The sequence below is a fragment of the Macaca nemestrina genome, chromosome 2 (genome assembly GCF_043159975.1).
Source record: "Macaca nemestrina isolate mMacNem1 chromosome 2, mMacNem.hap1, whole genome shotgun sequence".
NCBI lineage: Eukaryota > Metazoa > Chordata > Mammalia > Primates > Cercopithecidae > Macaca > Macaca nemestrina.
The window spans coordinates 183,178,828-183,204,520 of record NC_092126.1 but is presented as its reverse complement, the minus strand read 5'-3'; the positions used below and the strand labels follow the sequence as shown (position 1 = coordinate 183,204,520).

Here is a 25,693-nt window from a genome sequence, read left to right as displayed (position 1 = left end):
TCTTCTTTTAAAGCATTATTTTTAATTGATAAATTAAAATTATGTATAATTATGTATATTATCTTATGAAATATATATACATGTGGAATGGTTAAATTGAGTGAATTAATGTATGCATTACTTCACATATTTATCATTATTTTCTGTGGTGAGAACACTTAAAATCTACTCTCTTAGCAATTTTGAATACAATACATTCTAATTAACCATAATCACCATACAATATATCCCTTTAATTTATTCCTTCTATCTAACTGAAATCTCATATCCTTGGACCAACATCTCCCCAACCTTCTGACCCTGTGCCCTACCCACCACCTCACCAAGCTCCTGATAGTCACCATGTAACTTCTACTTCTAAGAATTCAAATCTTTCATGTTCCACAAATAAGTGAGATCATGTGGTATTTGTCTTTCTGTTCCTGGCTTATTTCACATAGCACAACGTCCTCCAGGTTCATCTATGTCTATGTCTTCCCAAATGACAGGATTTCCTTCTTTTTTATGGATAAATAATATTCCATTTTGTGTGTATATATCACATTTTCCTTATTCATTCGTTGATGGACACTTAGATTGATTCCAAATCTCGGCTGTTGTGAATAAAGCTGCAGTGAACATGGGTGTGCTTTTTGACATACTGATTTCATTTCCTTTGGCTACATAGCCAGCAATGAGATTGCTGGATCATATGGTATTGTATTTTTAATTTTTGGAGGCACTTCTGTACTGTTTTCCATAATAGATATTCTAATTTAAGTTAATGTAAATTAGGAGCTTTGTGTTTCTTATCCATCTTTGTATTTCCAGTATCTGGCCCCTAGCAGTCAGTCAATCTTTAGTTGTGGAAATAATGAGGGAATGGAAGGAATTGGTGAGTTTCTATTGTTACAATCTTTGGGATTTCACTCCCTCTATCAAGTGAGTTATTAAAGCATTTCTTTTAAATTCATATGACATCTTATCCCCCAAGAGAAGTTCTGGTAAATGCAATTTCCTCATCTTTCTACATAACCTTAAATAAGAAAAGAGGAGTGTGGGCCAGGATAATGTGGGAGGGAAAGGTTTTAAGGGAAGATTAGGGACCTTGGGGACCTGCGCTAACAAATGTGAAATGATTTAAATTTGCAGTTTCAAAGCATTTTGGCAATTGTTACAACCACCGGATTAGTTAACATTGTTTCTTATCTCAATTATTTCAACAGTCTCCTAGCTTGTCTTCCCACCATTAGTTTTTTTTTCCTACCTCCTTTCACCCTACACATCATTTCCACCAAGATAACTCATTAAAAAAAAAAAAAAAGATTGTGTCACTTGCTAGTTTGAAGACCTTGACTGGCTACTTATTGTTCACAAAAGTAAACAAAAAAGCCTTGGGCAAGGCATCAAATACCCATTCTAGCAGGTTTTCAACCATTAAGGAAGACATTGTTTCAAACTCTTACTTTCTTCCAGCTCTCCTCCCTTCTCATTGTTCTGTGTACTGTATACAGTATCTTTCTTCATAGCACATGTTTTCATTGCTATTGTGTAAACTGCCTTCAAGTGTTTTGGTGGAGTGATAGGTGCAAACAAATTAAATCTTCATAATGACTATTGTGTCTGTTTAGACTCATCAGCTGGGATGGGCACTGGCTAGTCATTCATTAACAGGGTAATAATATTGTTGTACTTGTCATAAACCACTTTAACAGGATTAAGGAGCCAACCAGGTACTCTGCCAGGAATCTCTCTTGTCATATCTGAAATAATTCCATCATCCGTGATTAGTGAATTTGTGTTTAAAGTCTGCTCAGTATGTTCTTATAAACAAGTGGCTATATTTCTCACCCTTCAATTTGCAAACATAGTGAGATGGATAAGTCACTATTCCCAGAGAAGTACAGGAGCAAATAGAAAAAAAAGTGAAAGAGGGGTAATGAGAACAACAAATCAGAGGTCTTTTAAAGATCATGATTCAAGACTATCTAGCTCAAACTCCCACTTGAGGCAGGCACTCCCTCTGCAATGTGTCTGCCAAGTTGCCCCAGCTTTTCTTGATTAGTTTAAGGACTAGGAAAGCATATTAACCTTCATAGTATAATAATAATATAGCTATTATTAATTATTTAACTGCATTAAAGCTCCAGTAGTGGGTATTTTTATAATCCTCTCCACTCTTTGATCCCCAAACATCCTTTTTCACCCTGTGCTGAAATTTTCTTTGAAGGATTCCATCCACATGGAACTTGGTCTTTTTATTTCCCTCTGGTATCCCAAAGCAAAGTCTTAATCCTCTCCTGAATAATGTCACTACAATTCCTTTAAGAGCTCTCATGCCTTTCTCTACTTCTCTGGTCCCATGGAGTCTCCTCAGGTGAACATCCCTGCATCATCCATCATTCTTTAGAAAACCTAAGTTCCACAGCCACATTGCCCTAAATGGCTTCCTTTTAACCCCTCTAGCTCATAAATGTTCTCTTTAAAATATGGTGTCCATACTAATAAAAATGTAAATGAAAACAAGAGGTCATTAAAAATGATAAATTGGTAAATGTTTTTAACCTATAATTCTCAGTACTTGGGAGAGTGAGATGAGATTTGTTCAATCTTTCTTGAATGTAAGTTGTATCTCAAGAATATTACAAGTATTATTACTATTTCACCCAGTACATTTCCTTATAGGAATCCATTCTTAAGAAATAATAATTGTGGGATCAAAGATTTTTGTGTAATGGTGTCATTTACATTATTTTACTTAAATACACCATTCTGAACTGCTTTATTAAGGTATAACTGGTATACAATAAACTGCACATATTTAAAGTGACAATTTGATAATTTTCTTTTTTATTGTGGCTAAATACACAGAACATAAAATTTACCAACTTGATAAATTTTGACATATGTACCCTTTGGAAAAGTTCCCTTTTGCTCCTTCCTCCCATCCTGCTCTAGACAACCACTGATCTACTTTCTGTCACTGTATTAATTTATTTTCTTTCTTTCTCTTTCTTTCTTTCTTTCTTTCTTTCTTTCTTTCTTTCTTTCTTTCTTTCTTTCTTTCTTTCTTTCTTTCTCTTTCCTTCCTTCCTTCCTTCCTTCCTTCCTTCCTTCCTTCCTTCCTTCCTTCCTTCCTTCCTTCCTTCCTTCTTCTTTCTTTTTTCTCTCTTTTTCTTTCTCTCTTTCTTCTTTCTTCTTTCTTTTTCTTTCTTCTCTTTCTTTTTTGAGGCAGGGTCTCACTCTGTTCCTGAGGCTGAAGTGCAGAGGCACGGTCTTGGTTCATGGCAACCTGTACCTCCCCGGTTCAAGCGATCATCTCACCTCAGCCTCCGGAGTAGCTGGGACCATAGACGCGGGCCACTACGCCTGGCTAATTGTGTATTTTTTTTGTAGAGACAAGGTTTCCCCCATGTTGCCCAGTCTGGTCTCAAATTCATGGCTTCAAGGGATCTGCCCACCTCAGCTGCCCAAAGTGCTGGGATTACAGGCCTGAGCCACCACCCCTGGCTATTCTTGTATTTCTGCCTACTTTTGCTTCATATAGTTTGAGGCGTATATAACTTATTAGGTGTATATAACTTAGAGCTGTCATATCTTCCTAGTGCATTGAACTTTTTAATCATTATGAAATATTTCTATTTCTATTAATGTTTTTGGCATTAAAGTCTATCTTGTTTAGTATTAAAATATAACCATATTAGCCTTCTGCTGATTACTGTTCATATGGTGTTTATTTTTCCATCCACTTACACACAATCTTTCTTTATCTTCATATTTTAGGTGCCTTTAAGGTAAACAGCATAGAGCTGTATATGCATTTGTGTGCATGTGTGTGTGTTTTATCTACTCTGACAATCTGTCTTTTATTTGAAGTGTTTGGTTTATTTACATTTAATGTAATTACTACTACATTGTTGTTTAAGTTTACCATATTACTATGTACTTTCTATTTGCTTCACTTGTTATATGTTCCCTTTTCTCTCCTTTATTAATTTCTTTTAAATGTAGTATTTTTGCCTACTCCATTTCCCCCTTTTATTAGCTTGGTGGCTGTAGCTGACACCTTGCGTCATATCCTCTTGTTCTACTTCAGATTTCTGCTGCGACTGTAGTAGATAGCTCCTTCTGAGGGCAGCTTTACCTTAGGTGAACAGCATCTCATTTCCAACACTCTATATGTATTTTTCACTTTCAGCCCCAGGGACTTCTCTGATGGCAAAAGGGAGCAAGTGCCCTAACCCTTCAAGGTTGGCAGAAGCAGTTGCTTTCCCTCTTCTGGAGGAGACTAGTCTCATTTTCCTGGTAACCATGAAAAACTCCCTCAGGTGGCTGCTTCACAGAGCGATGTTCCCCCTTCTTGAGATTAGCTCATGCTATATCTCACTGCCTACAGACCAACAGCTTAAGAGGAGAAATACAGTCTTCACCAAGATCAAAAATCTTGCTTTCCAAAAGAATTTGAGGACCCAGCAAATATGAATCAGCAGGAACCAGGAGAACATATATGAATATTGGAGTATTTGTGGTGAAATATAAGACCAGACAAGGAAGAATTTATCAACATGGTAGCACTCTCTTCTGACTCCGAATTTAGTAACCTGGAAAGGACATTTGGGGTCTGTACTAGAAGCCTGCTGGAATGACTTCTTGAAGCTTGGGCATGATAAGGATTTACAATAAAAGAGGTGGTGTGGTGGCTTATGCCTGCAATCCAAGTACTTTGGGAGGATTACTTGAGGTCAAGAGTTTGAGACCAGCCTGAAAAGTATAATGAGACTCCATATCTACAAGAAAATTTAAAAAATTTAGTTGGGCAAGGTGGTATGCACTTGTAGTCCCAGCTACTCGAGAGGCTGAGGTGGGAGGATCACTTGAGCCCAGGAGTTCGATGCTGCTGTGAGCCACTGTTATTGTGTCACTGTGCTCTAGCCTGGGTGGCAGAGCAATACCCTGTCTCTAAAAAAATACAAAACAAAAAAAGGTGGAAATGCCAGATCTGCCTTGGCAGATTATTGAGGGAGGGAGGATCAGAGGGCTTGGGGGATGTAGATTTATTATATGAGACTAGAGACCTCATCCCTTGATTATGTTGCCCAAGAGAACCCAGAGTAAACTGAATCCATTGTAATAATAAGAAATTCATTAGTAAAGGGGTAACGCACTTGGTGTTTTTGAGCACTGGGGACCATCCACTATAGGCCAAGGTATGGTAGGAGATACTGCCATAGTGCTGGGCTCCCTAAAAGCAATGATAAGATTTCAGAATATGAGAGTGCAGGTGGGGATAAGCTGGACTTAATTATTTAATGGGATGCAGGGTCAGAGTACCAGCCTTAGTGCCTTGGCTGTCCGGGATCTGTGGTGATGGCTAATAGACCATGGTGTTTCTGTTAAGAACTGTGAAGGTTCTGAGATTTTCCCCCACATGGAAGCTAACAGACTAGTCTACCACAGTGTTGTGGATGATGACAAAGGACATGAGACTCTTGCATCAGGGACAAAAGGAGGTTTATTATTCATAGTCATAGCAGTAGCCAGATTATCAGCATTTGCGCGGGTTCCCAGAACACCAAATCCTACAGGATGACATGGTGAGGGCCTGTTGATGCCTAAACATGCAGCAGATTTCTGAGCTTAGAAACTTTCAATATTTTATAATGCTTGCAAGCAAACCTTTCCAACTTCTGCCTGAAATAAGACGTTGTCTTTATTTTTTTTAAAATGCCCTCTCCTCTGGAAGGAGGCATTATCTTTATTTTCCAAGGCTGTTTGCTCTACCTTCTTGAGCTGATGGTCTAAAAGAAAGGTTCTCTGTGTCTCTGTTCATAAGATATGTAGAAACCTGAAGTATCATTGAATTGTCTCCTAACCATATTGACCCTTGTTTTTATAATACTATCTTCACTTAGGGCAAATTTTCCTATGAATATGCCACTCCATCAGCCAATCTGATTTACCTGACCAATAGGGGCTGGGACCAAATCTCTTTAATTTGTCCCATACAGCATTTAATTAAGGCTACCATCAACAGGACTTTAAATATCAGGAGTCCCAGAGCATTGGCTTCAAATCTACCTCCCTTACTGCCCAGGCTCCTGGATTAAACCAGCTGACCAAATGCCACAAACCATCAGAATCTATCTTTGAAAGCCAAATGGCTTTTTCTTTAGGTTTCTGTGTTGACGTTTCCACCTGGCCCACAAAAGCATTAATCTAGATTCAGCAGGATGTATGAGTGATGTTACAGACTCTGACTTGGTGTGTAAAGAGAAAGTCTATCATCTATAACAATCCTGACTAGTGAGTTGAGACTGAGCTGAATGCCGTTAAGGACCAAAGTGGTGTCATTGATGACATCATTTAAAGTAAGGAGTAAGTCTTACATCTTTTTTTTTTGAAACAGTGTCTTATTCTGTTGCCCAGGCTGGAGTGCAGAGTCGGGTGATCTCAGCTCACTGCAACTTCTGCTTCCTGGGCTCTCACTTCAGCCTCCCAAGTAGCTGAGACTACAGGTGTGTGCCACCATGCTTGGATAACTTTTTGTATTTTTTTTGTAGAGATGGGGCTTTGCCATGTTGCCCAGGCTGGTCTCAAACTCCTGAGCTCAAGCCATCTGCCTGCCGCAGCCTCCCAAAGTGCTGGAATTGCAGACCAGAGCCACTGTACCTGGCCCATCATTTCTAATTATACAACTTCCATTGTATACAATACCCAGGAGGGTGTGCATAAGTAATGCATTATTTGCCCTCTGGGAAGCTTCTCCAAGTGACCAAGATAGTCTCACTTTATTATTATTATCATTATTATTATTATTATTATTATTATTATTATTATTGAGATGGTGTCTTACTCTGTTGCCCAGGCTGGAGTGCAGTGGCGCGATCTTGGCTCACTGCAACCTTCGCCTCCCAGGTTCAAGCGATTCTCCTGCCTTGGGGTAGTCTCATTTTTTAAAGAGATCTCCTTGGTGATCTGAAAGTTGTATAATCTGATGTTAGTGTTTGTTTAAATGCTAGTAGGTCTCTTCTGACAACTCCTAAGATGCAACTCACTATGGTTTTTGTTGTTGTTGTTTTAACAGACAGGGTCTCACTCTGTTGCCCAAGCTGGAGTGCAGTGGTGCTGTCATAGCTCACTGTAGCCTTAACCTCCTGGGCTCAAGCAACCCTTCTGCCTCAGCCTCTGGAAGAGTTGGGACTATAGGTGAATGCCACCATGCCAGGCTAATTTTTAATTTTTTGTAGGGATGGGATCTTGTTATGTTGCCCAGGCTGGTTTTGAACTCCTAGCTTCAAGCAATTCTCCCTCCTCAGCCCCCCAAAGTGCAGGGATTATAGGCATGAGCCACCAGGCCTGGCCCACTATGTTTCCGGGAGGGAGGCAAGTTAATGCCAGGCTTCTCAAGAAGGATGGTATTGGGGATGCACATGGTTCCCATAGAAAGACCAGGACTGTCAACAATTGCTGGGACCCTCAGGGGAACCCACATCAGTGGGGTTGGGGGAAGGAGCACAAATGGCAGTTCTTTCAATGTGGCTTCCTGGCTAGTTGGTAAGTCTTGGGGTTCTTAGTTAAGTTAGAAATATTGGCCGGGCGTGGTGGCTCAAGCCTGTAATCCCAGCACTTTGGGAGGCCGAGACGGGCGGATCACGAGGTCAGGAGATCGAGACCATCCTGGCTGACACAGTGAAACCCCGTCTCTACTAAAAATACAAAAACTTAGCCGGGCGAGGTGGCGGGCGCCTGTAGTCCCAGCTACTCGGGAGGCTGAGGCAGGAGAATGGCGTGAACCCGGGAGGCGGAGCTTGCAGTGAGCCGAGATCGCGCCACTGCACTCCAGCCTGGGCGACAGCGTGAGACTCCGTCTCAAAAAAAAAAAAAAAAAAAAAAAAAAAAAAGAAATATTGAAGCTAGTTGTTTTTGGAAAGACTGTGTGAGGGGAACCCATCCTATCTGTCCTGTCTGTCCATGCCACTGGCTGAGTGGCGTTTGTTTACCCCCCAGAGTGACTGAGGATGGGAGTGATGGAGACATTCAGAGGTGTTGACAGGTGCTTGGTGTGGGAAGTGTAGGAGTTGGGGTCATCCTTTGATGTTGCCAACAGTCTTTTTGGTAAGGTTAAGGGAATGGTTATCAAATTGTGGTGAGAATTATCTGACAGAGGGTGGCATAAATTTAAGGTGCTTGCAACAGTTTGGGAGAGTGTCATTAAGGCATTTTCTCTGGGGAGGAAGGCTGTAAGGCAGTTCTGAAAGACAAAGTATCATTAATTTCCCTCTTTCCTCTGTATATCACAGGGTCTAAGGTGTATCTTCCTCACGTGCCAGGCTTGTTGCTTTCCTTTCACCCCGGTCATCCTCTACTCATACCAAGCCCTTCTGTCCAGAGGGTCAGGCACAGGAATGATAGTACATTTTGATAAAGTTTATGGAGATCCCTTATGTTCACTGCTTGGGCCCACACAGGATACTATAGGAGGACTCAGTGAACAGTGTACTCAACTCAACTCTTAAGTGTTCATTACCTTTATGATCTAAGACAAGGTCAGTCCAACAAGAGATTGCAGGTGGCTGAACCAGAATTAAGTTTGAATCCCCTAGCCTTTTATCCAGCCTAACTCTGAAGGGTACACCAACCCAGCTGGCCTAGTGTTACCATTAAGAGAAAGAATGAAACATCATGCCCAAGAATGGTCAGGTCAGGATCCCAAATTTTCCTAACCCTCTGCTCTTTTGATCTAGAACATGACCCAGGAATCAGCTGAGCAAGATGATTCCTTTCTGGAGAGAGCTGCATCCAGTGACCAAACTGCATTACTAAATTGTGGGGGTCAGGAGGAGGTGAGGCAGATAGAGTCAGAAATGTTTTTTTATTTTTATTTTTATTTTTTTATTTTTATTTTTATTTTTATTTTTATTTTTTTTGAGGCGGAGTCTCGCTCTGTCGCCCAGGCTGGAGTGCAGTGGCGCGATCTCGGCTCACTGCAAGCTCCGCCTCCCGGGTTCCCGCCATTCTCTTGCCTCAGCCTCCCGAGTAGCTGGGACTACAGGCGCCGCCACCACGCCCGGCTAATTTTTTTGTATTTTTAGTGGAGACGGAGTTTCATTGTGTTAGCCAGGATGGTCTCGATCTCCTGACCTCGTGATCCGCCCGTCTCGGCCTCCCAAAGTGCTGGGATTACAGGCTTGAGCCACCGCGCCCGGCCAGAAATGTTTTTTTTAATTAAACTTTTGGTTTTGAGTTAATTGTAGATGCACATGCCAGTTGTAAGAAATAATACAGAGAAAGCCTGTGTACTCATTATCCAGTTTCCTCCAGTGGTAACATTCTGCAGAATTACAATATCTCAATATCTCAACAATATCTCATGGATACAGCCAAGCTATTAATAAACATTTCCATCACCACAAAGATCCCTCACGTTGTTCTTTCATAGCCAAGCCTACGTCCCTCCTACTCTACCATCGCCTTAATACCTGGCAACCACTTATCTGTTCTTCATTTGTATAATTTTGTAACTTGAAGGATGTTGCATAAATAGAATTACAAAGTATGTATGGAAAGCATCCAGTCTTTCACACTCAGTATAAGGCCAGCTGTAGGTACTTTGGTAGGTGTTCTTCACCAAGTGTGGAAATTCCCTTCTATTCTTCTTTTTCTGAGTCTTTTTATGGTGCTCAATTTTGTCAAGGGCTTATTCTACATTGATTGATATATTCATGTGATTTTCCTTTTCTTTCGGTTGTTCATATCGGGAATTGCATTGATTGACTTTTTTTTTTTTTTTTTTTTTTTTTTGGTGAGACAGGGTTTCACTCTGTTGCCCCAGCTGGAGTGCAGTGGCAACTGCAGCCCCAACTTCCCAGGCTCAGGTGATCTTCCCACCTCAGTCCCACCTATACCTGGGACTACAGGGTCATGACACCATGCTGGGATAATTTTCATATTTTGCGTAGAGATGGGGTTGTGTCATGTTGCCCAGGCTGGTCTCAAACTTCTGGGCTCAAAGGATTCACTGGACTCGGCCTCCCAACGTGCTGGGATTATAGGCATGAGGCACCACGCCTGGGTTGATTGATTTTATAATTTTGATTTTGCATCGCTGGAAAAACCTCCACTGTGTTGTGGTGTATAATTATTTTTCTATACTGCTGAATTCTGTTTGGCAATACATTGTTAAAGATTCCTGCTTCTTCACCTTGTTACAGCCTGGAAAAGGCGGGAGTCTAGGATTTCTACTCAGCCTCTGTCCATGTAGGAGTGAGTGGGGCCAGGGTTTCTCCTGTGGTGTTTGGCTGAAGTAGAGCCATTACTGCCTAAAAGGTTTTTTTGTCTTTCTAGGCTTCTCATTTCCTGGTCCTTGACTAGAGAGAGCAGGGTTCGTTGAGACTTTTCTGTCTGTGCCTATTGTCATTTTTGGGTTACTGGCTTCTTCAGCTCCAAGTTTGGGACAAATAAACAACAGAAAGAAAGCCCAGGGAACTCAGCATCATGTCGTTCCTTGGGTTCTCATCTGTCTTCTTCTCTCAACCTCTTGGAGTTTCTTATGTTGGAAAATATATAAAGTCCAGGATTTTTTGTTGTGCTTAGCAGGAGAAATGGAATACTGATGTCTACTCTATCTTCCTAAAAGCAGGAGGATTCTTTTTTTTTTTTTTTTTAGTAGATTTTTGGTCAATATCAGATGCCTGTTGATGGTAATGAGTGTGGAGGATTGATCAATACCTTGACTATCAGCCCATTGTTGAGTGGCTTCTGTGATAAAAAGTGCAGCATTGTGAGATTACAAATGCTTCAGAAAGGCGAACACACGACACGTTACTTTCAAGGGCTACATTCAAAGGTTGCTCCTTTGTGGGTTTCCTTGACTGCCAGAAGGATTGGAGTGTTGTGGTTCCACTCATGTAGTGCCACTTTATTTGGTGAGCAGGCTCCTGCATTTTGGGGGTCTTACAGAGTTACGATAACATTGCAGTCAGATCCATTGAAATTGAGGTGTCTGACTATCCAATTGTGGCAGACACACTTGTAGGTGGCCCCTGTGATCTCTATCTCCTGACTTTTCAGAACTGTGGATGGCCATTGGGAGCCTAAGAGCCATCTTTTGGAGCCAAGGGCAGCCTCTAGCTCACATCTAGAAAGAAACTGGGGAGTCAGTCCTAGAGCTGCAAAGAAATGAATTCTGTCAATGACCTGAGAAAGTTTGGAAACGATTCTTCCCCAGTAGAGACTGCAGATGACAATGCAGCCCGGCTGACACTTTGATTGCATGCTTATGAGAGCATAAGCAGAGGATCTAGTTAGGCCATGCCTGGACTTCTAACCTTCAGAAACTGTGCAGTGATATACATGTGTTGTGCAAAGCACTAAGTGTGTGGTAATTTGTTGCACAGCAATAGATTAAAAATACACCAACAAACAAGACATTATCATTGTAGTGAAAGCTTTAGACACTCATAATAAATTCTGACCCCTGCAGGGATGGCAAATTGCAGATGAGTTTATGTACCATGATAGAGTACTGCAAACATATATTTGGAGAAATCTGTGGCATGCTGGGATAGGTGCTGGGTCTTGGAGATTATTTTAATATCTACTTTATAAGGTAGTTGTAAGAATTAAATGTGATAATGCAGGTAAAAGCTGTTTAATGCAGGGTCTGGCGCCTTCCCTGGCATGCAGCCCAGTGAGTGTGGCTCTTGCCAACTTAATATTTCAACGAGGTCACGTTTCTGTCAATATGCACAAATTATAATGGCAATTGATTTGCAGATCTCTTCTTTCCTCCTCTCCTCCTGACCTACTAATCAAAAAACTGGTTAACTCTCCAACTAACTTTCCCAAGTTGAAAGCAACGTTTGGCGCAGTCCTTTCTCAATTCTCACATAACAAAGCAGCATTTCTCGGTTCCCTACAACGACCATCACTCAACACAAAAAACCAAGCAGGTCTGCCGAACCACTCTCATACTCAGCCCTGGTCATGTCCGCAGGAACAACTTCAATTCTGGTTAGTAAGGACTTCAATGAAGCGTTCATTAAGGTTTTCCCTCCACCGAAAGAAAGAATACCGTCCCCAGGGTATTGGGCCCTATTATTTGCTCCCTGGAGAAAGTGACGGGAGAGGAATCCCAAGGCGTGGCCTGAACGCCCTTTGGGGGCGTGGGCAGCCCGGAGCCCCAGCCGCTTCCACTCCAAGCACCAGGCGCGTCTTATTTACAGCCCCCAAATGGCTACAAATCATCCGCCTTGTTTTCAGCCCCCAAACGGCTACAAATCATCCTGTTTAAACAAAGCGGTCTGTCTAAAAGGAGGGGCGTAACAGGTTCGGGGCAGGGGAAAGACCTGGGAGTAGGCAACCTCCCTCTCGGCCCCGAGCCGTCCCGGGCGTGCAGCCGCCGAGTGCCACATCAGCGACGGCGCTGCACTTCCACGTTCCCTTAGGATGCAACCAGCGGGCCTGCGGGAGGGGCGCGCCCGAGGCCCTCAGGAGTGGCGGGTCGCCCGGCCAATCCGCGGCAAGTGAGGAGCCGTGGCCACCAATGAGCTGGGGCTTATGCCAGCCGCGGCCGCCGAGGCTCGTGCCCCGCGGGCGGAACAGATGAAGCACATCTGGACAGCTGTGCTGAGAAGCTGTGCGGCCCCCTTGCGGGCCGACGTCAGCCGAGCACGTCCCCCACGTCCTCTCCTTCTCGCCACTTATTATTTATTCGTTTTCCCAAAGAAGCAACCCAAGTTTAAAACTTTTTCCATCCCTAATGCGAGACGTGGCCAGATCCCATCCAACACACGGTTCAATTTTCATGGGGCTCTGGGATCAAAAGAACAGAAACAGCAACAACAAAAGCCTAGCCGCTGTCTGACTTTAAACTGGCAAAGTGGGAAAAATAAAGCGTTGAGTAAACAGACCAAGTTGGGTAAGTTTTGGATACGTGCTGGATATCATATTTCTCTTACTGTGATCTCTATCCTGTGTCTTTTGCTGTTCTCACCAGCTTTCTCTTCATCAAGGGGAGAAAAGTAACACTTGCTCTGACAAACTGGACCCTTCTCTCCCTTCTCTTCCGTTTCACTAACATTCTAATTTAATTTTTTTGGTTTGCTATTCATTTTTTTTTTTGTGTGTGCGTTAGTTTTAAATATACTGGGAACAGAAATTTGATTGATATCCTGTTGTAAACCTCTAACTCCAAAATTTAATCTATTGATAAATTTATTTCTCTATTTTCTTTCTGTGAAAATACTGTGGACATTTGTAAAGCCAAAATCGTTTTATATCCCTGACTCTGGGACTGTTTTGATGGGAGATTGAGAAAATCATCTGATCTATTCAGAATTAACACGTTTGCTTCTGTTAATAGGGTGTTTAATATAAATTATGTAAAACCTGGATTATGCAAGTAGTTGCTGGATTTTTCACTTAAATCTGGAGGTAGTTGCAAGTCAAATATGTGTATTTTCCGTATTCACCCATCCATAGTGGGATACCTGAATTCCTTTATAAAAGTTAAAAAACAAACAAACATGTGACAGACCACCTGTGTGTTCATAAACTTATAATCGTATATATGTTATATAGTATATATACACACTATATAGTATAGTATATATACTACATTTATACTATGTATGCGATATAGTATATATACTGTATATATGCTACTTTTTTTGTTGTTGTTATTGTTTGTTTTTGAGACAGAGTCTTGCTCTTGTCGCCAAGGCTGGAGTGCAATGGCGCGATCTCGGCTCACTGGAACCTCTGCCTCCCGGGTTCAAGCGATTCTCCTGACTCAGCCTCCCAAATAGCTGGGGTTACAGATGCCCGCCACTGTACCCAGCTAATTTTTGTATTTTTAGTAAAGACGGGGTTTCGCCATGTTGGCCAGGCTGGTCTTGAACTCCTGATCTCAGGTTATGTGCCTGCCTTGGCCTCCCAAAGTGCTGGGATTACAGATGTGAACCACTGTACTCGACCTTATAATTGTATATTAAAACAATAACTCTATCAAAATAATATGCAATTGTTATACGTACATGCTTGCAGATAGCTCTGGTATACATTTCAGGATTTAGAAAGAGAATGATGAAAAATATTGAGTTAGGTGAGTAGCCTGAGACCTACTCCATCTGAAACATCTATAATCCCCTCTGTTTAAGCAATGTTTTGGATTTGAGACTTTTGTCTTATGTTATTTACTGTCACGGGAGAGCTGGATAGAATGGATCTTTAATTTTTGGCTCAGAAAGCAGTAGATGGGAATTTAGTACGATAATTAAAAGTTGCAGGCTGGGTGAGGTGGCTCATGCCTGTAATCCCAGCACTTTGGAAGGCCAAGGCAGGTTGATCATGAGGTCAGGAGATCCAGACCATCCTGGCCAACATGGTGAAACACTGTCTCTGCTAAAAATACAAAAATTAGCTGGGTGTGGTGGTGCATGCCTGTAGTCCCAGCAACTCAGGAGGTTGAGGCAAGAGAATCACTTGAACCCAAGAGGCAGAGATTGCAGTGAGCCAAGATCACGCCACTGCACTCCAGCCATCTCCAGCTCTGGTGACAGAGTGAGACTCCGTCTCAAAAAAAATAAAAAACAAAAAACAAAAAAAACAAATCTGAGTGTGTTTTTGATTCAGAAAGGCAATGCATACAAAGTGGATGGAACAGCTCAAATGATTTGCAGGGAAGCAGGCTTAGAAGGAACAGGGTTGCAGAGAAGCAATGTAAAGAGCCAGCCGGCCTGGTTCAATTCACAGTCCCACAGTAAGTTACCTAGGGTGAGTTACTCAGCCCCCCTGTGCCTCAGCTTCCTCCTCTGTAACATGGAGAGTTTCCTCTTCTCTGGTGAGTTTCCTTCTCAGTTCCGTCCTCTGTAATGTGCTAATAATAATGGCACCTACATCATGGGGTTGTCTGAGGACTGAGTTAGCATATATTAAATACTTGGAATAGTTCTGGCCCATAGTCCCACAGTATGTCTTTGCTGTTGTACTCACTCTTTGTTACCTTCCTTCCCAGCCTGTGACGTTGCACATCAGTTTCCCCAGCTGCCGTTCTGACTTCTGCTATAGCAACGGGTATTAACTGAGTGCTGACCACTTGCTAGTCAGCATTGTATGAGGCTATAAGGAGAGTCTTGAATGAGGAGTGAGGTAGAATTGATCTTAGGAAGATCTAGAAGGTTCTGGAAGTGCAGGGGATAGGAAAAGGCCATCTGTTGTAAGATGGCTTCACGGAAGGACTTGTGTTTCTGGGAATGGGTTTTGACAAACAGTTTTGGTTTGGGAATGGGAGGAAGGGAAGGGATTATAGAGGAGCAGGAACATTTTAGGAGGAAGGAGACCCTTTGCAGGGGCAAAGGCACTATGACTGGAAAGTGAGGAGCTATCCTGTGGATGTTGGGACATTGGGATAATCTGTGGGAGGTTAGTTGGAGGAAAGTTTGGAAAGGTGGGAGAGGTGGGAAGGGATGGCGTGAATTACCTGATAAGGACAGAGAGGCTTGGGAGGTAGATTGGTGGGGAGATGGCAAGCCGAACTGTCAGCAGTTACATAGAAGAGATGTTTCTGGAATAATCCATCTCTGGGGTCCCGTCTCCTCTCTTGCCCAGCATTCCGTTCCCATCTGCTCCACTGCATCCATCCAGGTCCTGCAGGTTGGGCGGGCAGGGTTGGGCAGTGAGTCTGGGCCCTACGTTTTGGACTCATTCCATGGTGGCTGTCTTGGAGCTCCGCTTAAGTGGTCTGGTGCTCAGGGCAGTTACCCAGGCTGCTTTTTGTTAACAGGCCATGCCCTAAAGTCTTTGACATGGATGTGGTTGTTGGAACCCTCCCCATCCACATACACACCCATAGTGTGTGCCGAGTAGCTCTTTCTCATCCTGCTGATAGTATCATCTACTCATATTTTAACACATATAACTTCATAATTTACCACTATTGAAGTAGATAAAAACTGTAATATGCACCTAAGTGAAGGATCAGCTTGGAGTTCCCTTGCTTTCTCTTCCCTGAGAGCATTGTTCTGTGGTAGAGAGGTATGCCTGGCGCTGCTGTTGACCACCAGTGTGACCTCAGGCAAGACATTGAACCCTTGTGGTCCTCCTTGCCATCATCTGTGAAATGATCTCTAAAGGCCCTTTTTCTCTCGGTTGATCATTTATTCTTCTCCCCTGATCCCTGGAACAGTCCATTATTCACATATGGCTATTTCACACATCTATGACTAATATTTTCTGATCACTTAATACATGGTGGACGTTCCAATAATGGTCATGTCCTCCTCACAGTCTCCTGTGAGGGTTGGTACCTATTTGTATCCTGTTTTTCTAGTTGGGGAGACAGGAGCAAAGGAAGTTTAAGAAATTTGCCCAAGATTACATAGTGAACAAGTGGCAGGTGTAGACCCAGTCTAACTTTGGAGCCCAAATCTTAACCAATGGGCTATACTACCTTAGGTATAATACAGCTATGACTGCTCTTCTTGTTTGTGGTGGTGATAGTTCAGAAGTACATGGTAGGAAGATCATTGGAGAAAGGGCATATTTGGAGATACTTAGTTGATAAAATTTGCCTGGTGGGGCCAGAATATCAGCATGAATCTTGTCTATGAAATGTGCTCCACATGGAAACAGGAGACATTTGGATCTCATTGCAGACATGCACTCTGTCTTTTCACCTTGTTTGAACAAAACCCACATAGCACCTGGTTGTATAGTAGACGCTCAGTACATGTCAGTTGAATAACTGTCCCCTTTGAAAAAGGAAGTTGTGACCGCACTATTTTTATTTAAAAAAATAAATAGAGAAACTATGCAGTCTCTCAAGACTCATGGGAACATGAGGCAGACGCCAGGTAAACATTCTACTCCTGCTTTTGGGGCCTCCCCCTTTCTCTTTTTATTTCTGGAGATGCTGTGGTTTTGAGCTAAGAACTTCTCATGGTGAATATCAATGAAGGGCTATTTTAGGTGTATAGTTATTAATCATACCCATTCTGGATTTGGCATCTATCTTTTTGGGAATTCATTCCTCAAATATTTTGTGTATTGAATCAACTTTAAAATATTCTAAAAATGTTTTAGTTTGCTCTTTATCTAAGGTAGCTGCTCTTTTCAGTATGGCATAGTGACTAAGCACACAGGCTTTGAAGTCAGACTGTGAGGGTTTGAATTCCAGATCTGATTCTTACCAATGTGGCCTCGGGCAAGTCACTTTCCTCTAGACGGTTTTATTACCTGTAAAATGGGGATACGCGTACGCATTACATGAGAAAATCCATGGAGAGCATTCAGTATATTGTCTGGCTCACAGTAAAGCCTGTACATGTAAGCGATTCTTTTTTTATGGTGGTAAAATATTTAATAACATAAAATTTACCATCTTAACCATTTTTAAGTGTACAGTTCAATGGCATTAAGTACATTCACATTGTTGTTTAACTCTCACCACCATCCATCTCCAGACATTTTTCATCTTCCCAAACTGAAACTTCATACTTATTAAACAATAAATCTCTGTACCCCTTACTTTATCAGCCTCTGGAACCAATATTCTACTTTCTATTTTTATGAATTTGACTATTCTAGGTACCTCATATAAGTGGAATTATATCATATTTATTCTTTTATGTTTAGCTTATTTCATTTAGCAAAATGTCTTCAAGTATCATCCATGTTGTCGTATGTGCCAGAATATCCTTCCTTTTTAAGGTGGAATCATACTTCATTGTATGTATATACCATCTTGTGTTTATCCATTTATTCGTTGGTAGAGGGACTTAGGTTGTTTTCACCTGTGACGGTTAATTATGCATCAACTTGTCTAGGCCACAGTACTGAGCTATTTGGCCAAACATTATTCTAAATGTTTCTTTGAAGGTATTTTTTAGATGATGATGTGGTTTGGCTTTGTGTCCCCACCCAAATCTCATCTTGAATTGTAATCCCCATAATCCCCACTTGGAGAGGGAGAGACCTGGTGGGAGGTGATTGGGTCATGGGGAGGGTTTCCCCCATGCTGTTCTCGTGATACTGAATGAGTTCTCATGAGATCTGATGGTTTTATAAGGGGATCTTCCCCTCTTGCTTTCTCGGTTTCCTGCCACCATGCGAAGAAGGTCCTTGCTTCCCCTTTGCCTTCTGCCATGATTGTAAGTTTCCTGAGGCCTCCCCAGCCATGTGGAATTGTAAGTCAATTAAACCTCTTTCTTTTATGAATTACCCAGTCTCCGGTATTTCTTTATAGCAGTGTGAAAATGGACTAATACAGATGAGGTTAACATTTAAATTAGTAGACTTTGAACATGGCCGCCATAATGTTGGTAGGCTTCATCTGATCAATTGAAGGCCTCAAATGAAAAAGACTGAATTCCACTCAAGAAGAGAGAATTCTGCCTCCAGACTGCCTTTGAACTTGAGACTACAGCAAGTCTTCCCTGCACCTTCAGTCTGCTAGCCTACCCTGCAGGTTTTGGACTTGCTAGCCTCCACAACTGTGTGACCCAATTCTCAAAATAAATCTTTCTGTGTATGTGTGTTTTTGTGTGTGTGTACGTCCTGTTGGTTTTGTTTCTCTGGAGAACCCAGGCCCGTAATTAATACACCATCTTTTGGCTACTGGGAATAATGCTGCTATAAACATTGGTGTACAAATATCTATTTAAGTTCATGCTTTCAATTATTTTGGGTATACAACCAGAAGTGGAATTGTTGGATCATATGGTAATTATATTTTTAATATTCTGAAGAACCATCCTACTGTTTTTTCACAGCAGCTGCACCATTTTATTTTACATTCCCACAGCAATACACAAGGGTCCCAATTTCTCCACATTCTTACCAACACTTGTTATTTTCTGTATTTAATTTAAAAAATGATAGACATCGCCGGGCGCGGTGGCTCAAGCCTGTAATCCCAGCACTTTGGGAGGCCGAGACGGGCGGATCACGAGGTCAGGAGATCGAGACCATTCTGACTAACACGGTGAAACCTCGTCTCTACTAAAAAATACAAAAAACTAGCCGGGCGAGGTGGCGGGCGCCTGTAGTTCCGGCTACTCGGGAGGCTGAGGCAGGAGAATGGCGTAAACCCGGGAGGAGGAGCTTGCAGTGAGCTGAGATCTGGCTACTGCACCCCAGCCTTGGCGACAGAGCCAGACTCCGTCTCAAAAAAAAAAAAAAAAAGATAGACATCCTAATGTGTGTGAAGCATCTTGTGGTTTTGATTTGCATTTCTCTAATGATTAGTGATGTTGAAGATAATTTCATGTGCTTATTGGCCATTTGTAAACCTTTTGCCCATTTTAAAATTAGGGACTTGTGTGTGTGTGTGTTGTAGGAGTTCTTTATATATTCTGGATATTAATTCTCTATCAGATATATTATTTGTGGATATTTTCTTGCATTCTTTGGGTTACCTTTCCACTGAGTTGGTAGTGTCTTTTGAGCATAACAGTTTAAAATGTTGATGGTCTAATTTCTTTATTTTTTTCTCTTTTGCCTGCACTTTTGGTGTCATATCTAAGATACGATTGCTAAATTCAATGTCCTGAAGCTTTTTCCATATGTCTTCTTCTGAGAATTTTATAGTTTTAGCTCATATGTATAAGTCTTTGTTCCATTTTGAGTTAATATTGTAACTGGCCTAAGGTAGTAAGTGTTCACCTTCATTCTTTTGCATGTGGATAGTTAAGCAATTCATTAATAATTTTTATCAACCATTATAATGTTTGTCTCTATGTAGATACCATTAGCATAGACATAGTATAAAAATATTAATTCATTCTTGACATCATTTTTCTAATTATGTCTAAAGTACTGATTTTTTCTTATAGAATTACTCAAAAATTCTGTACTTGGATCAGGTGCAGTGGCTCACGCTTGTAATCCCAGCACTTTGGGAGGCTGAGGTGGGTGGATCACTTGAGGCCAGGAGTTCGAGACCAGCCTAAGCAACATAGTGAAACCCCATCTCTAGTAAAAACACAAAAATTAACTGGATGTGGTGGCATGTGCCCATAATCCCAGCTACTTAGGATCTGAGGCAGGAGAATCGTTTGAGCCTGGGAGGCAGAGGCTGCAGTGAGCCGAGATTACGCCACTGCCACTCCAGCCTGGGTAGTGGAATGAGACAAACAAACAAACAAACAAACCCCTACACTTTGTAGCTTTTAGTATTTCCAATGAAGAAAAAGTATTCTTGTGGTCAAATGGCATTGGTGGCTGATAGCTATTTTTTTTTTTTTTTTAACTATTTTTACCTTTTTGTGGTGTTTAGAATTTAAAAAGCAACATCCCCATGCTGAAAAAAATTGAAATAGATTGTACAGAGTCAAAAGTAATTGTTCCCCTTCTATTTACATATTTTCTTCCCTTCCACTACTCTCCCCACATTTAACCTTTATTAATAGTCTGGTCTACATTTTTCTAGACCTTCCCCAAGAGTCCATTCACAGATATAGATCTAAACATAAATATTATTTTAAAATATACATGGGACCATATTTTATACATTGTTCTGACCTTGTTTTTAAAAAAGTCTCAGCAGTAAAAAATACACACATCTCAATCTGTCCTCTGAGACCCAGAGATCTCATGAACATACTGTATCCTGGAGAACAGACAATGGCACTCAAGTGAAAGAATGTTCCTTTTCTATAAGACGTAACAGTGGTATTGGGTTTCATTTGTTGAACAGGTCTGTTTGCACTGTTCCCTCTCTCTTGGCTCCTCTCTGTGAGCCATCAGATAGACTGTTGGCTGGATGACTTTCAATGCCCTTGCCAAGGACTCTCACATTTGGCTGTCTCAGTGAAAGCTTGGAAGACAACAAATCCTTTCCCACATCCACCCATCACCACTTCTGAGCAGCTTGGGCCCCTCTGGTGCCATCAACAATCCTGAAGTGGCAACAGATCCAGAGGCAAATGCCTCCTTCCTTCCTGCTGTTTTGTGCAAAGATTGCTATACTCTGTGGCTTAGTTTATTTCTCCTTCAAGAGAAATTAAAAAAAAGTGACCAGCAAGATGGTGCTTTCCATGGCAAGGAAGCGGGTGGTACGCCTGCACCTTTCTCCAGAATTCCTGAAATACCACAGACTTAAAAACACATACACAATATTTTATTAAATTCTTTTTAGTGGATGAGAAAATAGATTTTTAAAAAATATGATATGCTTAAGGAAATTGATGTTTAGAAAGGTAAACTGTGCTACTTGTAAAATTCCACAGGCTTAAAAACACCTACACAATATTTTATTACATTCTTTTTAGTAGATGAGAAAATTGATTTTTAAAAAACATGATATGCTTAAGGAAATTGATGTTTAGAAAGGTAAACTGTACTACTTGTATAGCAAGCAAAGAATATGAAAATTTCCCTGATTTTAGTTCTCTTTTCACTGAACATTCCCATTGCCTCCAAAAGACAGCACGTTGCCCTTGAGAATTCTACAGACTAGTCCTGTGGTACTTAACCAATGTGCAGCTGAATTGCCTGTGGAATATTTAAAACATACACCCATGCTTGTCCTGCCCCTGGAGATCCTCTCTCAGAAGGTGTGGAGTGAGGCCAAGGCATCTATGAAAAGCTCCCCAGAGATCTGATGGTTGGCCTGGGTTGAGAACCATGGATCTAGTGGGAGGAGTTTCCCAGCTAAAGTTCCAAACCCTCACAGGTGGGCTGGTGTCCTTCATTCCTGATGACGCTTAGAACTGGCCTCAAGCAGTCACAGTTGGAGGAAAGCTCTACCTAAGGTCCTAATTAAAAACAAATAAATTGGATGGAAACTCCTTCTTCTTGGGATGTTTACATAGGTTACTTTTTTATCCTGTTGCCTCATTCCCATGAAAACTCACTTGTCTAACTAAACTGAAAGGTGGAATCTTTCTCACCAATTTTTGTAGAGCTGCTATTAACTTCACTTTTTTGGGAGCCAAACTTCCCTCAGTGCCGCAGTTATTTCGTGGTAGTAACATAGGTGTTTAGGAGACATCTGAATTCCCTCTCAATGACCTGAAAGTATAATTAGTCCATTTCCTTACTTGAATCAACAACTAGGGTTGCCAAATAGATCCAATTCTTAGTAGAAACTGTGTCTATCTCGGACCCAGAGTTGACCACTAATTACATTTCAGTAAAAAATATTACTTTTAATTTATCTTAAATTTCACAGAAGAAAAAGAAGCCAAAGTGAAATTTAAGGAATTTCTGAACTTCAGACAAATATCTCTTAAAACAAGACATATTAGTTCCTTAAAGATTCCTCCAAAAAAATACCAAACTGTTGGGATTATTAACTACTTTCACAAAATTCAGAATACATTCTTCATATCCAAATAGGCCTACATTTTATATAACTACCCTCACATTTTAAATTAAAAAAAGGAAAAAGTTCCAGATATGACTTTGATATGTCGAGGTACGGAACTTTTTTTTTTTTAAACACCTTTTCTCCTGATATGTCCTTTCTTTTTTTGGCTATGAAAATTAATTTATCTACAAATTGAAGTGAAAGATATTCTCACATTTTCAACAACTGTTGATGGATTATTTTCCTCAAATCCCAAAATCGACAAGTAAAGAAAAGCATACCATAAAGGAAAACCATAAATGAAAAGCAAAATTTCCTGATGAACAATTATTAAATTTCACATATCTCTAGATTATCTTTCTTTCTTTTTATTATTATTTTACTTCAAGTTCTAGCATACATGTACACAACATGTAGATTTGTTACATATGTATACATGTGCCATGTTGGTGTGCTGCACCCATCAACTTGTCATTTACATTAGGTATATCTCGTAATGCTATCCCTCCCCGCTCCTCCCATCCCCCGGCAGGCCCCGGTGTGTGATGTTCCCCACCCTGTGTCCATATGTTCTCATTGTTCAGTTCCCACCTATGAGTGAGAACATACGGTGTTTGGTTTTCTGTTCTTGCGACAGTTTGCTGAGAATGATGGTTTCCAGCGTATCCATGTCCCTATAAAGGAAATTAACTCATCCTTTTTTATGGCCACATAGTATTCCATGGTGTATATGTGCCACATTTTCTTAATCCAGTCTATCATTGATGGGCATTTGGATTGGTTCCAAGTCTTTGCTATTGTGAATAGTGCTGCAATAAACATATGTGTGCATGTGTCTTTATAGCAGCATGATTTATAATCCTTTGGGTATATGCCCAGTAATGGGATGGCTGGGTCAAATGGTATTTCTAGTTCTAGATCCTTGAGGAATCGCCACACTGTCTTCCACAAGGTTTGAACTAACTTATAGTCCCACCAACAGTGTAAAAGCATTCGTATTTCTCCACATCCTCTCCAGAAACCTGTTGTTTCCTGACTTTAATGATCACCATTCTAACTAGTGTGAGATGGTATCTCATTGTGGTTTTGATTTGCATTTCTCTGATGGCCAGTGATGATGAGCATTTTTTCATGTGTCTGTTGGCTGCATAAATGTCTTCTTTTGAGAAGTGTCTGTTCATATCCTTTGCCCACTTTTTGATAGGGTTGTTTGATTTTTTTCTTGTAAATTTGTTTGAGTTCTTTGTAGATTCTGGATATTAGCCCTTTGGCAGATTAAGAAATTCTGTAAAAATTTTCTCACATTCTGTAGGTTGTCTGTTCACTCTGATGGTAGTTTCTTTTGCTGTGCAGAAGCTCTTTAATTTAATTAGATCCCATTTGTCAATTTTGGCTTTTGGTGCCATTGCTTTTGGTGTTTCAGACATGAAGTTCTTGCCCATGCTTATTGTCTGAATGGCATTGCCTAGGTTTTCTTCCAGGGTTTTTATGGTTTTAGGTCTAACATTTAAGTCTTTAATCCATCTCGAATTGATTTTTGTATAAGGTGTAAGGAAGGGATCCAGTTTCAGCCTTCTACATATGGCTAGCCAGTTTTCCCAGCACCATTTATTAAATAGGGAATCCTTTCCCCGTTTCTTGTTTTTGTCAGGTTTGTCAAAGATCAGATGGTTGTAGATGTGTGGTATTATTTCCAAGGCTCTATTCTGTTCCATTGGTCTATATTTCTGTTTTTGTACCAATACCATGTTGTTTTGGTTACTGTAGCCTTGTAGTATAGTTTTGAAGTCAGGTAGCATGAGGCCTCCAGCTTTGTTCTTTTGACTTAGGATTGTCTTGGCAATGCAGACTCTTTTTTGGTTCCATATGAACTTTAAAGTAGTTTTTTTCCAATTCTGTGGAGAAACTCATTGGTAGCTTGATGGGGATGGCATTGAATCTGTAAATTACCTTGGGCAGTATGGCCATTTTCATGATATTGATTCTTCCTATTCATGAGCATAGAATGTTCTTCCATTTGTTTGTGTCCTTTCTTATTTCACTGAGCAGTGGTTTGTAGTTCTCCTTGAAGAGGTCCTTCACATCCCTTGTAGGTTGGATCCCTAGGTATTTTATTCTCTTTGAAGCAATTGTGAATGGGAGTTCACTTGTGATTTGGCTCTCTGTTTGTCTGTTATTGGTGTATAGGAATGCTTGTGATATGTCCTTTCAATTTGAAGACCCATGTCTTTCTTCACCTCAGGGAGTTTTTCACTAATTATCTAATTTTTTCTTTCTCTCTCCTTACAAGCCAGGCATAATTCAGACTATTGATCATGGCAAACTGTTAAGGGCAGATTAAAAGAAACCAAAATTGAGAGCTACATCATAATAAGTGTATTTAGGACAGATTTGAGTATTCTATCTGCGTTTCTATCGATCTATCACATTTTTTTTTTTTTTTTGAGACAGGGTCCTACTTTGTTGCCCAGGCTGGAGTGCAGTGGCATGACCATAGTTTCAACCTCTTGGGCTCAAGCCATCTTCCTGCCTCAGCCTCTCGTGTAACTGGGATTACAGGTGTTTGCCACCGTGCCCAGCTAACTTAATTGTTTTCTTTGTAGAGATGGGATATCCCTATGTTGTCCAGGCTAGTCTTGAACTCCTGGCCTCAAGTGATCCTCCTGCTTTGGCCTCCTGAAGTGCTGGAATAACAGATGTGAGCCACTGGACCTGGCCTAAATACTTTATATTAATGAAAATTAAATAATATTAAAAATTTTATCAAGGAAGAAAAAAAATTATGGAAAATGCTCACAGCAAAATCATGTCATGGCTAAACCTTGGGGGTAAAGACCAGAGGAAGACAGAGTGAAAAGGGAGTAAACAAGGTTGCGTGGAGGAAGAATGGAAAGTATTGGGGTCAGACTCCCTCCAGGCATCTTACCTTTCAGCAGGTACCCAGGAGAACTGATCCCCGGCTTCTCCATCCCTGGTGTTGCTGTTCCTCCTTCTGCATTGACCTCTGTGTGTGTGTACTTGGGCATGAAGCTGGACTGCCAAAGAGAACGGTTACCTTGTTTTCTCCTTTCTTCTTCTTCTTCCTCTTATTCTTCTTCTTTTTTTTGAGACACAGTTTCACTGTGTCATCCAGGCTGGAGTACAGTCACACAATCTTGGCTCACTGCAGCGTCCGCCCACTGGGTTAAAGCGATTCTCCTGCCTCAGCCTCCCTAGTAGCTGGGACTATAGGCACACACCACCACACCTGGCTAATTTTTGTATTTTTAGTAAAGATGAGGTTCACCATGTTGGCCAGACTGGACTCAAACTCCCGACCTCAAGTGATCCACCCACCTCAGCCTCCCAATGTGCTGGGATTACAGGCCTGAGCCACCGTGTCTGGCCTCTCCTTGCTGCTTCTAT

The 25,693-nt window shown here is 41.2% G+C and overlaps 1 protein-coding gene across 2 annotated transcripts in view; it reads left to right on the top strand.

The window, feature by feature from the left end:
- Window positions 1–12,569: 12,569 nt before the first annotated feature.
- The window catches only part of LOC105477481 (transmembrane protein 45A), an 88,690-nt gene continuing 75,566 nt past the window's right edge, over window positions 12,570–25,693 (top strand). Inside the window, exon 1 of one of the 2 annotated variants that reach the window (XM_011733995.3) lies at window positions 12,570–12,898. The gene's annotated coding sequence lies outside the window, so the exon portion shown is untranslated. The remainder of the gene's footprint in view (window positions 12,899–25,693) is intronic. The other variant, XM_011733998.2, reaches the window with a different exon arrangement.